This window comes from Protopterus annectens, chromosome 2.part2 (assembly GCF_019279795.1).
Source record: "Protopterus annectens isolate FY-2018-M chromosome 2.part2, PAN1.0, whole genome shotgun sequence".
In the NCBI taxonomy this organism is placed as follows: Eukaryota; Metazoa; Chordata; order Ceratodontiformes; family Protopteridae; genus Protopterus; species Protopterus annectens.
This window is the reverse complement of record NC_056730.1, coordinates 1,090,699,635-1,090,711,985: the sequence shown is the minus strand read 5'-3', so window position 1 is coordinate 1,090,711,985 and position 12,351 is coordinate 1,090,699,635.

Genomic DNA, 12,351 nt, shown 5'->3' with positions numbered 1-12,351 from the left:
TGCAAACTCCTTTGGCGGAATTGATTCTGAGGGCCCTAGGATCTATGGTGGCTGCAATCCCTCTGCTGCCATTGGCGTGGTTGAACATGAGGGTTCTACAGTGGACCCTCCAGGTACAATGGTCCCTGTCTTGCAACCCTCTGTCTCACCCCGTTTCCTTAAGCAAGGTTTGCAGAAAATCGCTCTTGTGGTGGCTCCATTCTCCCAACCTCCACACGGGCCGTCCCTTCTCACTACCTCCACCAGTCGACACAGTGACCATGGATGCTTCTCGCCTGGGGTGGGGGGTGGGGCATTTTTCAGGCAGAACAGTCCAAGGCACTTGGAACGACGTAGAGACCTCTTTGCATATCAACGTCCTAGAGATGAGAGCAGTGCTTTTGACGTTGCAAGCACTACACAACTCTCTTCCAGTAGGGACAATTGCGGTACAGACAGACAACATGTCAGTAGTCTGGTACATCAACAAACAGGGGGGAACCAGGTCTTACCCCCTTTGCCGTGAGGCCATGAGAGTGTGGGAATGGGCGATTTCCACCATCCACTTTCTCATAGCAACGCACATTCCGGGACGGTCCAACATTTTAGCGAACAGGATCAGTCGTACTATCCTGACTCCTTACGAGTGGTCTCTCAACCACCGAGTGGCAGAGCAAGTATTTGCCCGATGGGGGCGACCTTGTTGTGATCTTTTTGCCTCTCCTTCAAACACGAAATGCAACGACATTGCTCTGATCCCCTCTCCGGGGAAGTCCCCGAGAGACTCTCTAGTTCATGCTTGGCCTCCCGGTCTGCTTTATGCTTACCCTCCTCTTCCCCTGATGTTGAAATTGTTACAGAAAGCCAGGCAGCTGGGGAGCAGAATGATCCTCATTGCCCCATTCTGGCCTCGTCAGACGTGGTTCCCTTACCTATGGTCTCACCTAGTATATCCACCATGGATTCTGGATCCCGGATCCCATTCCGGATCTCATCTCTTATCCTCTCGGTCTTCCAACTCTGAACCTGGTCAACCTCAAGCTGACGGCTTGGTTGCTCCAGTTCCACTCCTCATAAGGACTCCCGGGATCTCATCACCGGTCAAAGCCATTCTTGTAGTAGCTCACAAGCCTTTCACCAGGAAGGTTTATCGGAGTAAGTGGAAACGCTTCACCATTTGGGCAAAACACCGTCGTTTAGACCCTTTTGCAGCCCCGATATCATCGATTCTAGATTTTCTAACCTCTCTCTTTCACCAGGGGGCTAGTTCTTCCACAGTCAAGGTACAGCTGGCAGCAATCTCATACTACCATGTGGGGCAAGAGTCTGGTCCTATTATCACTTCCAAACTGTGTAAGACCTTCCTTAATGGTACCTTCCTCCTTAGGCCTCCAGTTAAAGAGGTGGTACCTCCATGGGATTTATCCTTAGTCTTGCAGGCCTTGACTGGTCCCCCATTCGAACCGGTTGCCACGGTTGATCTCAAATTTCTCTCTTGGAAGACAGCCTTTTTGGTAGCCATAACTTCAGCCAAAAGGGTATCGGAATTGCAAGCCCTTTGTGTCAAACCACCATATTTGGTTTTTCACCTGGATAGGGTTTACCTCAGAATCAATCCGTCCTTTCTACCTAAGGTATCTTCAGAAGCGAATATCAATCAATCCATCAATCTCCCAGTGTTTTTCCCCAACTTTCATAACAAAGGAGAGTACAAGCTTCATTCTTTGGACGTACACAGACAATTACGTTTTTATATCCACAGAACTGCTGGTCATAGGCAATCCGATCAGTTGTTTATCTCCTTTGCCAAAAGTAATTTCGGAAAATCAATTTCTAAGGTTTCTCTCTCTAGATGGATCTCGGGCTGTATTTTGTTAGCATATCAGAGTTTGGGAAGGCCTGCACCTCAAGGAGACCGTGCTCATTCTACTAGGGCCATTGTCACTTCTGCGGCCTTTCAAGCTAGGGTTCCACTGGATGACATTTGTTCCGCAGCCACTTGGGCTTCATCTTACATCTTTATCAGCCATTATAAAATAGATGTTGTTTCCCGAGGTAGAGCGTCCTTTGGCTCTGTGGTGCTCCGGAATTTCCTTCCATGAAGGCCACCCAAGACTTAGGTAGCTGGGGCTCTGTCCCACAGGTTGCTGACAAATGAAGTTCCTACTTCAGATTAAGAAGTTATGTACTCACCATAACGTTCCATCTGAGTAAGTATCTTCATTTGTCTGCAACCCCCCCCTCCTTCCCCCTGACCGATTGGATCGCTCTTATGTTATTAGCATATGTTCCCATTGGGACACCTGTTACCTGTTGTGCTATGGGGCAAACTTGATCTGAGGTCAGTCAGGGCAGGCAGGGGATTATGGGTAAGGGGGAGGAGCTAGGAGCTCGGATCTATGCTATGTTAGAAGTTGCCGGCTTGGATCCGAGATTGGATCCGTATCCCACAGGTTGCAGACAAATGAAGATACCTACTCAGATGGAACGTTATGGTGAGTACATAACTTCTTATTTTAACCTTCAGATAAATGGATTATTAATTATATTTAGCTTATAGGAACTGTTTATATCTTTGGTATTTTGTGACAATACCTCTATAAACTCTTTCCACTTAGCAGTGTATTCCACATCAATAAGATGAGAGATTGTATTGAATACTGATGAAACTGAATACATTTCTAAATTTGGTAAGGCTATACCCCCATTATTCCAATTATACATATGGTATGTTAATGCAATCCTTGGCTTACTTGGTAACCACAAAAATTTCTGAATCATTGAATTAAAATTTTAATTATTTGGTAAGAAGGAGGTATAGATAAAGACTGAATTATATATAAGATTTGGGGAGAAGGATTATCTTTATTATTAAACGTTTATCGTCCATAGAAAAAGGTAATTTGTTCCATTTATTTATTAAATTTTCTATCTGTAATAGACTTTTATTATAATTTATTTGAATGGTGTCTTCAGTATTGTTAGTAATAATTATACCTAAATATGCTATTTGTTGAGACTGAGCTATATATTCATTATATTCATCAGGTATATTGCATTTTTTGAATCTGTTAAAAGAATTTGTGTTTTATTATTATTAAAAGTAAGGCCAGAATTTTTTTGAAAATATTCCATGATTTTAAAAAGTTTTTGTATAGATTCCTTTCTACTCCCAAGAGTAATCAATATGTCATCTGAAAACATTTGTATTGTAGATAAAATAGTGGGGTTTAATTTGTACCCTTCAATATCTGTATCATGCCTTATTAAGTTTGCTTAGTACCTTTTACTATTGGTATATTATGAGATATAGTAGTACCAATTTTAACATAAGCTTGGCTACTTTCATATAACAGAGTGATAAGATTGATAAAATTATTGGAGAAATGTAATTCCTTTAATAGAGTGAACAGATATTCCCATGTAACTGAGTCGAAAGCACAATTTATATCTAAACTAACTAGGGTTAAATTTGTTTTAAGATTTTTCACCAAATCAATTAAAGTTAATATTCTTTTAATGTTATCATATGAAGTTCTCTTTATTATAAACCCCGTTTGATCACTATCAACTAATTTGAGTAAAAGTGTTTTAAGCCTTTCTGCATAAATGGACAAAAATAATTTGTAATCAGTGTTTAATAGGGAGATGGGTCTATAGGAGGTACACTTAGAGGGATCTTTGTTAACTCTATTTCCAAGAAGGTGGAATTATGTTTTTGTCCTGAACAAGATTAAATACTTTATAAAGAAATTTTAGAGCATTTATAGGTAGTAATTTGTAAATTTCAGGAATTATGCCGTCATTACCTGGTGCTTTATTTTGCTTTAATTTGGTAATGTGAGTTTGAAGTTCTTTGAAAAATACTTGTTTATCAATAGAAATCCCTTGTTCCTCTGAAAGTCTTGTTTTAGTGTATTTGTTAATAAATGTTTTTATTTCCTCTTTAGAGTTAATTTCAGTAGTTGTTTGGTTGATGTTTCTAAAAAACTCTCTAAATTCAGTTAATATATTATGAATTTCCGATACCATTTTTCCTTTTTTAGGGGAGAATATTTCATTAATATGATTAAATCTATTTAATCTTTTCGTTTTATTAGCAAGAATTTTTAAGGATTTAGGGTTAGAAGAGAAATTTATAAACTTGAATTCTTCTATATTGAACATAGTTTTATGTTTTAATATTTCTAGATATTTATTATTTAACATATTTATTTATTTTCTTTTATCTGATATATTTTTATCACCCATATTACTACGTTTTCAAGTGTCTAATTTACGTTGCATATCTTGCAGCTCTTTATCCCAAGCTTTCTTTTTTTTTTTGTTGTACCAATTCAATATCCTACCATATAGATAAGCTTTTGGGTCATCCCATATGTAAATTTCTGATATATCATTAGTATTGTTAAGTTCTAAAAAATTCTGTACTTCTGTAAAAACTAAATCATTGAAATCTTTTAATTTTGTGATATAAGCTGGGATCCTTTTTATATGAATATTAAAATTTGGATTGACTACCACTTCAAAAATTATAGAATTATGATCTGATAAAGGACATGAAATCACTGCTGATTTGTTTAAGGAATCTGTTAAATTATTAGAAATAAAAACTCTATCTATCCTCTAGTATGAGTTATGTCTATGAGAAAAAAAGGTGTAAAACAAAGAAGTAGTATCTGTAAAATAATTTATATCTTTCAAAAAATAAGTATCTGAAAAGTCTTTTAATAATTTAGATGATGCAGATATTCTTCTCTTCCCATTAGTACTAGAGTCTTGTACTCTAGAATACAATTGAAATCTCCTGCCAAAATAATGTTCCCTTTAGAGAATAGTACAATTTGATCTAGATGTTGTTTCACTCTGTTTTTCCCTATCCCTGGGATCCAGTATATGTTAATGAATGTGAACATTTTACTGTTTATTTCTATGGTGACTGCACAAAACATTCCTTTATTATCCTTATATGTATGTATTATTTTAGGAAAAGGTATTATGCTGTTCCATAGGATAGCTACTCCTCTCTTTTTCTTAGTATGTTCAGAACTTACTAAAATCTTATATGTTTTAGATTCAAGTCTGAATATATCCTCTGTTATTAAGTGAGTTTCTTGTAAAAATACTAACTGGGATTTATGTAACTTAAGATATCTAGTTAAATTCCTCCTTTTATTAGATTATTTAAACCATTAATGTTAACTGATATACCTTTTAGTGTAGTCATTGAAAATTAAATGATGTAAATATAAACATACTGATCTAAGAAATACACAAGAATATATCTAATAGGAATACTATTATGATCATTAGAACAAACATAGTGTAAGATTATCATATTCTTAAAATTAAGGTTGTTTCCTACTACATAAGACATGAACGTCTGAAAATATTTATAACATAAACATGAAACAAAATAACCAACCCAAACCCCTCTGGAGTTTAAAACTCCTAACTCGAATGACATCAGTCACTCGAATCGACCTCCTATCAGAAGCAGCATCCAATCAGCAACTGCCTAAATGTCTATAGTCATAACTATAAAAATAAGGCTTCTCATCAATATCATAAACATTTTTTTTGTATGCACCAACTATATAGATATAATGTTGTGTCAATTAGTAAATTGATAACAGCTACATCTTAGGAATAAAGTACAGAATTTTCTTGCATTAGTTGGTAGGTTATTGAGAACTACTATGATCTATTAGTTCATTCTTCTGTTTTAAAGTAATTACATTTGATAAGAACCTTAAAAAGAGACTATGGCATTCTTTTATTACTGAAATATGGCTAATAAAGGCTGAAGTATGATATAAAGTACTGCTATAGGTGATCAGCTAAATGAAACATAGTTGTAAATGAATCACCTAAGAGCCTTCCGTAACCACTAACATTGGCAGCTAATAAATAAGATGCTAATAAAAGTGATTTTACTAACAATTAACTAACATACTGATTGTTCTGAAAGAAATTAACACTGTATTTCTTTGCCAGAAACCAAATATAGTGATTACTCATCAAGAAGTAAAACCAACAACATTTTGCTAGTTTTCTTATAACCAAACACCCCGGTGCAGTCTCTCATAGAAGAGTGACTAATAAACCTTAAAAGTCTGATCTTCCATTCATTGCATTAATTTGAATTGCCTCAAAGGGTCCATCACCATACTGAAAACTAGTGAAAAGGTCATATTAGCTCAAAGAAGCAAGATGCTTAAATAGCTGCTGTGTACTATATAAAAGCCTTATTTAAATATAATGAGCTTTTTATTATTCAATTATAGCTTATACTATCTTTGAATTTTGAAAAGCTATTTCATTAACAAAACAAAATATGAAAATTTCACATTTTCTAATGATAAACAGATATAACTATTTTTAATGCTCCTGTCCTTGCAGTATTATTGCTGCCTGTGTGGTACATCCCTATCAGCCTATCACACAAATGCATTCATAAAATAACTGAGATAACCTAGTATATACATCTATATATTTAACATTTTGATAACTGCTTCATGAATATTTTCTCAGCAAGTCAATAGTTATAAAAAATGTACATGTAACACAAGTATATAAACAGCTTGTAGCTTTATTAAATCTTCCAAAAATGCACAAATCACAACTAGTATTTCTCATCAAGATATCAGCACCCTTGTCATACATAAAGCAAATATTTTATGAGAATACTATTTGTATATAAATACATAAGGCTCAAGAATACTTATGATGATCAGAAAAAGTATTTAGGCTACATGTGTTGTATAATCCCTATTTATTTAAGAAATTATTGCATATAATGTCTTACAATAAGTTGAAAGTAGTAATCTAGTTATATCTTCTTTCTGTATGCTGTATGAGGAAACCAATTCAATTCAGTAGCTTCCCGGTGAGGATTAGAAGATCAATTTACTTCCGACCCCTTTATGATGACGTTTTAAGAAAGCTCTGAGCTTTCCAGCAGCGATGGATACCACAGTCTCGAGCTCATCATGAAGATAAAGCTTTCAAAGTTCCGGTGGGAAATAGTAAGTAAAACATTACTTAACTACATATAAGGCAATGTCTCGAGACTCCCTCTATACTGAGAGAGATGAGAAAAAAAAAACTTTGCATACACAACACGAAGCAATGACAGCTATCAAGCAAAGCTTCACCACAATATCAGCCAGACTCTCCGAATAATCTCCGACCAAAGCACACAGGCACCAAAACATACAATTAACACAAACAACACCACACATGTCTCTACAGTGCTAGAGCACCAAACCAGAGCCTCCAAATAAACACACCAACAACTCAGAAATGACAACGAAACCATACCATTACTCCAGCCACACTGCCACTCACATCCCGGGTCAGAAGTACCATCACTAGCACAGTAATTCTGCAACTATACATTAGGCCATCATACAAGATTCCTTTATCAAACAATTAACCATAAATCAACTAAAATACAAATACAGCAATTATAACTAAATAAAAGTTTTCCAACCACTATAAGAACCAAAATCAAGATAAACAAATACGCCCCCTAATGATAAGCACCACTACAAGACATCCGGAAGCATAGATATCTGAGACAGGAGAATCACTGCATCCATGGGAATCAAACCAATAAACATTAAGATAATTAATCTTAAACAAATAGTAGAAATGAAAAAAGAATTCCAACAAACGACTATTCTACAAAACAAAATAGACAACTATTTAGTTAACCAATTTAGATTATATTAAATATAATACCAAAAGCTCACCTGGATGTCCGGTTTCATTTCCCCAACTGAGTGAATCAAGTGCAAATATGTACTTATGATTCATCTTTTGATTTTTTTTTAGGGTCAAATGTTTTCCAAATGTTGTTCTCAGCATTTCTTTTAAGACTAGGACTGGCCCACTCCATTTCATCTACCCTTTCCAGTATGTTATTAGATTTTATATAAGTTATTGCATTGTCTAGGTCATCAATCATTTAAAACCATCTTGATAAAATATTTTCAGTCTTGCAGGAAAAAGCAAATGGGTTTTTATTTTGTTATTTTTTAGTTCTCTGACTAAAGGCAAGAAAATTTTCCTTTTTGATAATACTGAAGAAGAATAGTCATTATCAAAGCGTATAATTTTGTCCTTTAGTTTGATTGGGGATTTTGCCCAAGCAGTCTTTAGTACCATTTCCTTATCATGGGCTGATAGGAACTTTACAATAACAGATTTAGTATAATTACTCTTGGTGTTTTTAGATGTGATCATTGATCTATGGGCTCTTTCACTACCATATGAAAGAGCCTCTGGCAGTTCAAGTACTTCAGGCAACCAGGAAGATAAACATTTTTCCATATTATTTCCCTCTATGTTATCCGGTAAGCCAAAAATTCTCACATTATTCTTACGGGACCTGTTCTCAAGGTCATCAACCTTTGTCTGAAGAAAAGAAGTTTGCTTTAACAGGAACTCATTATGTTCACTCTCCTGAATTCTGTTATCCATATTACTTAATGCGGTTTCCATTCCTGAAATCTGCTTCCTTTGTTGCAATAAATCTTCATGTAGAATGTCCATTTGGTGAGAACACTTTTCTTTGAAATTGTCATTTGTTATATCCATTCTGTCTATTTTGACATTTAGTTCTTGAATAGTAGTTAGTAATGACTGTAGTTCTTTTTTGATAGTTGTCTCTTGATGAGAAGATTTAGTGAAGATCATCCTGTTTTTTTACTATAGTACTTCCAAGTGTAACTTTGACAGGAAAACTTAAAATGTACTTGAAATTTTTTATATACTACCCTAATATATATTTTAAAGAATTAATTAAAATAAAAAAACTATTATTAGGGAAGTTTATATCAGTATTTCCTGTCAATAAAGTTCTGTAAAGGCAGAGCTGATAAGAAAAGCTGCTACTCTGTGTTCATCTTGGCCACGCCCCCACTCTGTACCTCTTGAAGTAGAGAGCTGCGCCCTGAATACTTATGTACACTAATGCAGAAGTCACACTATCTCAGGGAAGGGAGAAATCCTCGGTACACCACAACCTCAGTCCCATGGATGAAAAGCCAGCATTCACCACTAATGACCACTCATATAGAAGTCAATCATTTGTGTGTCAAACACAAGCCTGGCAATCACATGTTTTATTGCGACAGTTAGGCCAATCCCCACTAAGGTCATTCCTCAGAGCCCTCATTTTCTCATTGTTTATAAATGACTTGTTGAGGGAGATAAGTTAGTCTTAAAATCATTCTGTGTGTAGACGACTTAGCTTGGGTCATATATAATCTTAGCAAAGTCACCCATTGGTCACATAATAATCTTATATCAGCTAGTGCCACCAAAACAAAACAAATGCTCTTCTGGATAAAGCCGAGGACAGAAGTTAAGGCCAGCAAATGCCAGTGTTTATGTCTAATGGAAAACAGATGGAGTATATGCTCCAGTTTAAATACCTTGGCATCATGGCAGTATCCTCACTTGCCTATCCTTAAATGTCTACCAGGAAAATTAAACAAGAGTTTAAATGTTGTCACAAAATTTAGGATCATCTGCAAGAGACTATGCCAGCTATCAGCAGTTTTGTACTGTCTTAGGTGAAGGTGGCACATCAGTCATCCTATCTGTGCAACACTGAGTATTTGTCAAGCTATCAAAGTTCTGTGGTAGTATGTCATTTTACAGATCTCACTGAAGCAGAAGCAGAAGCAGAATTCAGTTTATCACAAGATGGCTGACAAAAAAAGTTTCCCAGCCTTGTCTTATCCTTACTTATTGTTAGTGCACAGCAAAATCTGCCCAAACCTTGGCTGAGCATTGGTCAAGAGATATTATAGGTTGACCCTAAGATATCCACATCAGCAATTCCTTGTCTGAAACTTTCTTAGTGCTAGTGCTTAAAGTATGTTATTCCCTGCCTGCTGCAGAAAGAAAATAACCACGATTCATGAAACCTTCATGAGCAAACATTCACTCATAAAAATAACTGGATTCTTCCATAACTGCAGTCCCTAGGCACTGTTAGTCATTCAGTTCTATTTTTAGCCTATAACAATGACATTTAGCTGTAACATTTAAGTAGAAGTTCAATTTATATCTATTTACAATTAAGGGGAACATTTATGTACAAATCTTGTTACTGAAAGCATGTGTATATTTGTGACACATTATATGATGTACATTAAAATAAATTAGTAGGTATAACTAACAATTTTTGTTTTTTGCATTCTTGATGGAATAACTTGTAGCTTAATAGCGCTACCAGCTTGTTGTAAGTTATTGGATTCAATATCATGAGATGTGACAAATGCATGACTTCTGTTGATTTCTTTAGCATGGAAAGCCCAAAGCAGACAAAATATATTCACAAAGTATGTATTAACAGAGCCAGTGTTTATATTAACAAAATAGAAAATAGGACCATATAGTTTGTGAAGAATGACATGTATATAAAAGGTAATGCATGTGTGTGTTTGAATATATATATCAGCCTATGTCAAGTTGCACTTCATTACCTTTGCAATGCAGATTGGTCACATCACAGTTCATCATGTCACCAGAGCAGGCACAACCAGGGATCCTGCAGGACAGGTAGGTGAAAAAGACTATATCCATACAGGCAATGGAACGGGACCTGATGAATTGTGATTTCCTAAATCAAATTGCTAGATTTTTTTCTCTGTTTTTTACTGATTGGTTTTCCTGTGTGACTTTTTTACTCACTGGTTTGGTTTGTTAGTTGGGATATTTTTCAGACATCCTAATGATTATGGATCTCAGCTGGGAACGACAACCCTGTGTATCTAAAGGTTAACCAAAAATTCCACTTGTGCTGTGTAGATGATGCCATAAGAAGGCTGAAACATGAATGCCCACAGCTAGTGAGGTTTGGCTTTATTGATAGACTTAAAAAGAAAAAAAGTCATGGACATTCAGTATTGCCATAGAGCTGAAGCACCTGATGTCCTTAAAAGGTCATTTGCACATATCCCATGTCGCCTCTAACACAAGAGGTTTTAGGAATCACACAATGGAAAGTCTAGCTTTGCTAGGGTACTGTCAGTGCTCATACCACAGAACTCCAAAATGGCAATCTTTTCAAAATCCTGGAATTTATCTGATGTCTTTGGCTAGAATTGTAAAATTGTTCTGAATGGCCTGTAAGAGACTGAAGGAAGTGTATAAGATGGTCATTCAAAAATAAAGTGCAAGCACTCCTGCTGCAGAAGGTGTGTAACATGCTTAATATGCCTGTGACTCACATTGCTGCCTTTGTATCTTAATGGACTAGAAACATATCATCACTTCCCTATAATTAGCATGCCTAGTATAAAGGGGACTTGAAATGTATTCTGGGAAGGAGACAAGAAAGCACTAAAGCAAGGTCATGTTAATATGTCGGGCCCCATTGTAGGCCGTTTGTGGAAAAACAACATTTTATAAGAAGAGACTTGATTTATTTTAATGAATTAAAGTAGCTCAGGAAATAAAGATAAAATCAACAAAACATTTTTTTCATTTTGTGAGTTCCAAGGTGGAATTTTCCTTTAACATTCTGAATTGAAAAGAACAGTTCTTGCAACTGATAAATGGGTGTTGCTGTGCTGCTTTGCAGTCACCAGATACTTCCAAACACTTAGTCTCCTGGCAATCCTCATGTAAATTCACAAAATTTCCACCGACTCCTCTGGTACTTCCACAACATTGTCAGGTAAGAGTGCACCAACTTTAAACCTCTATCCATAAGAGGCAAGCATCTCTGCCATTGTGAGCTACAAGCCACTACTTTTAATAGCAGCTTTTTCAGGTGTTCCATATTTGATTGGGCTGTCACAGAAATTCCCACCTTAATACTTTAACTATACATGCAGCCATCAAGTTCTTACCATTATATATATATATATATATATATATATATATATATATATATATATAAAGATGGATCCCCTTCACATGGTTGAACTTTTAAAAGCTTGACTTTCATATGACCGAGACCATATGATTGAACTTTTAAAAGTTCGAACGGTCTGAATGGGGATCTCCATAGAGTGCGGAATGGGAAGATTCCCTTTTACCGCAATGTAGTGCGATCTCGGAGTTGGTATATCTAAATAGCAAAGGGTGTGGGGGGGTGCAGGGGGTTTGCTTGCACTGTTTTGTTTTAATTTTTTTTATTTATTTATTTTTTGTTTATTTTATTTTCACATTTTTGAACATTCAAATGTTTGATCATATGGTCTCGGTCGTATGAAAGTCGAACATTTGGTTGTTCGATCATGTGAAGTAGACCCATATATATATATCTGTGTGTGTGTGTGTCTGTGTTGTGTGTGTGTGTGTGTGTGTGTGTGTGTGTGTGTGTGTGTGTATATGTATATATATATA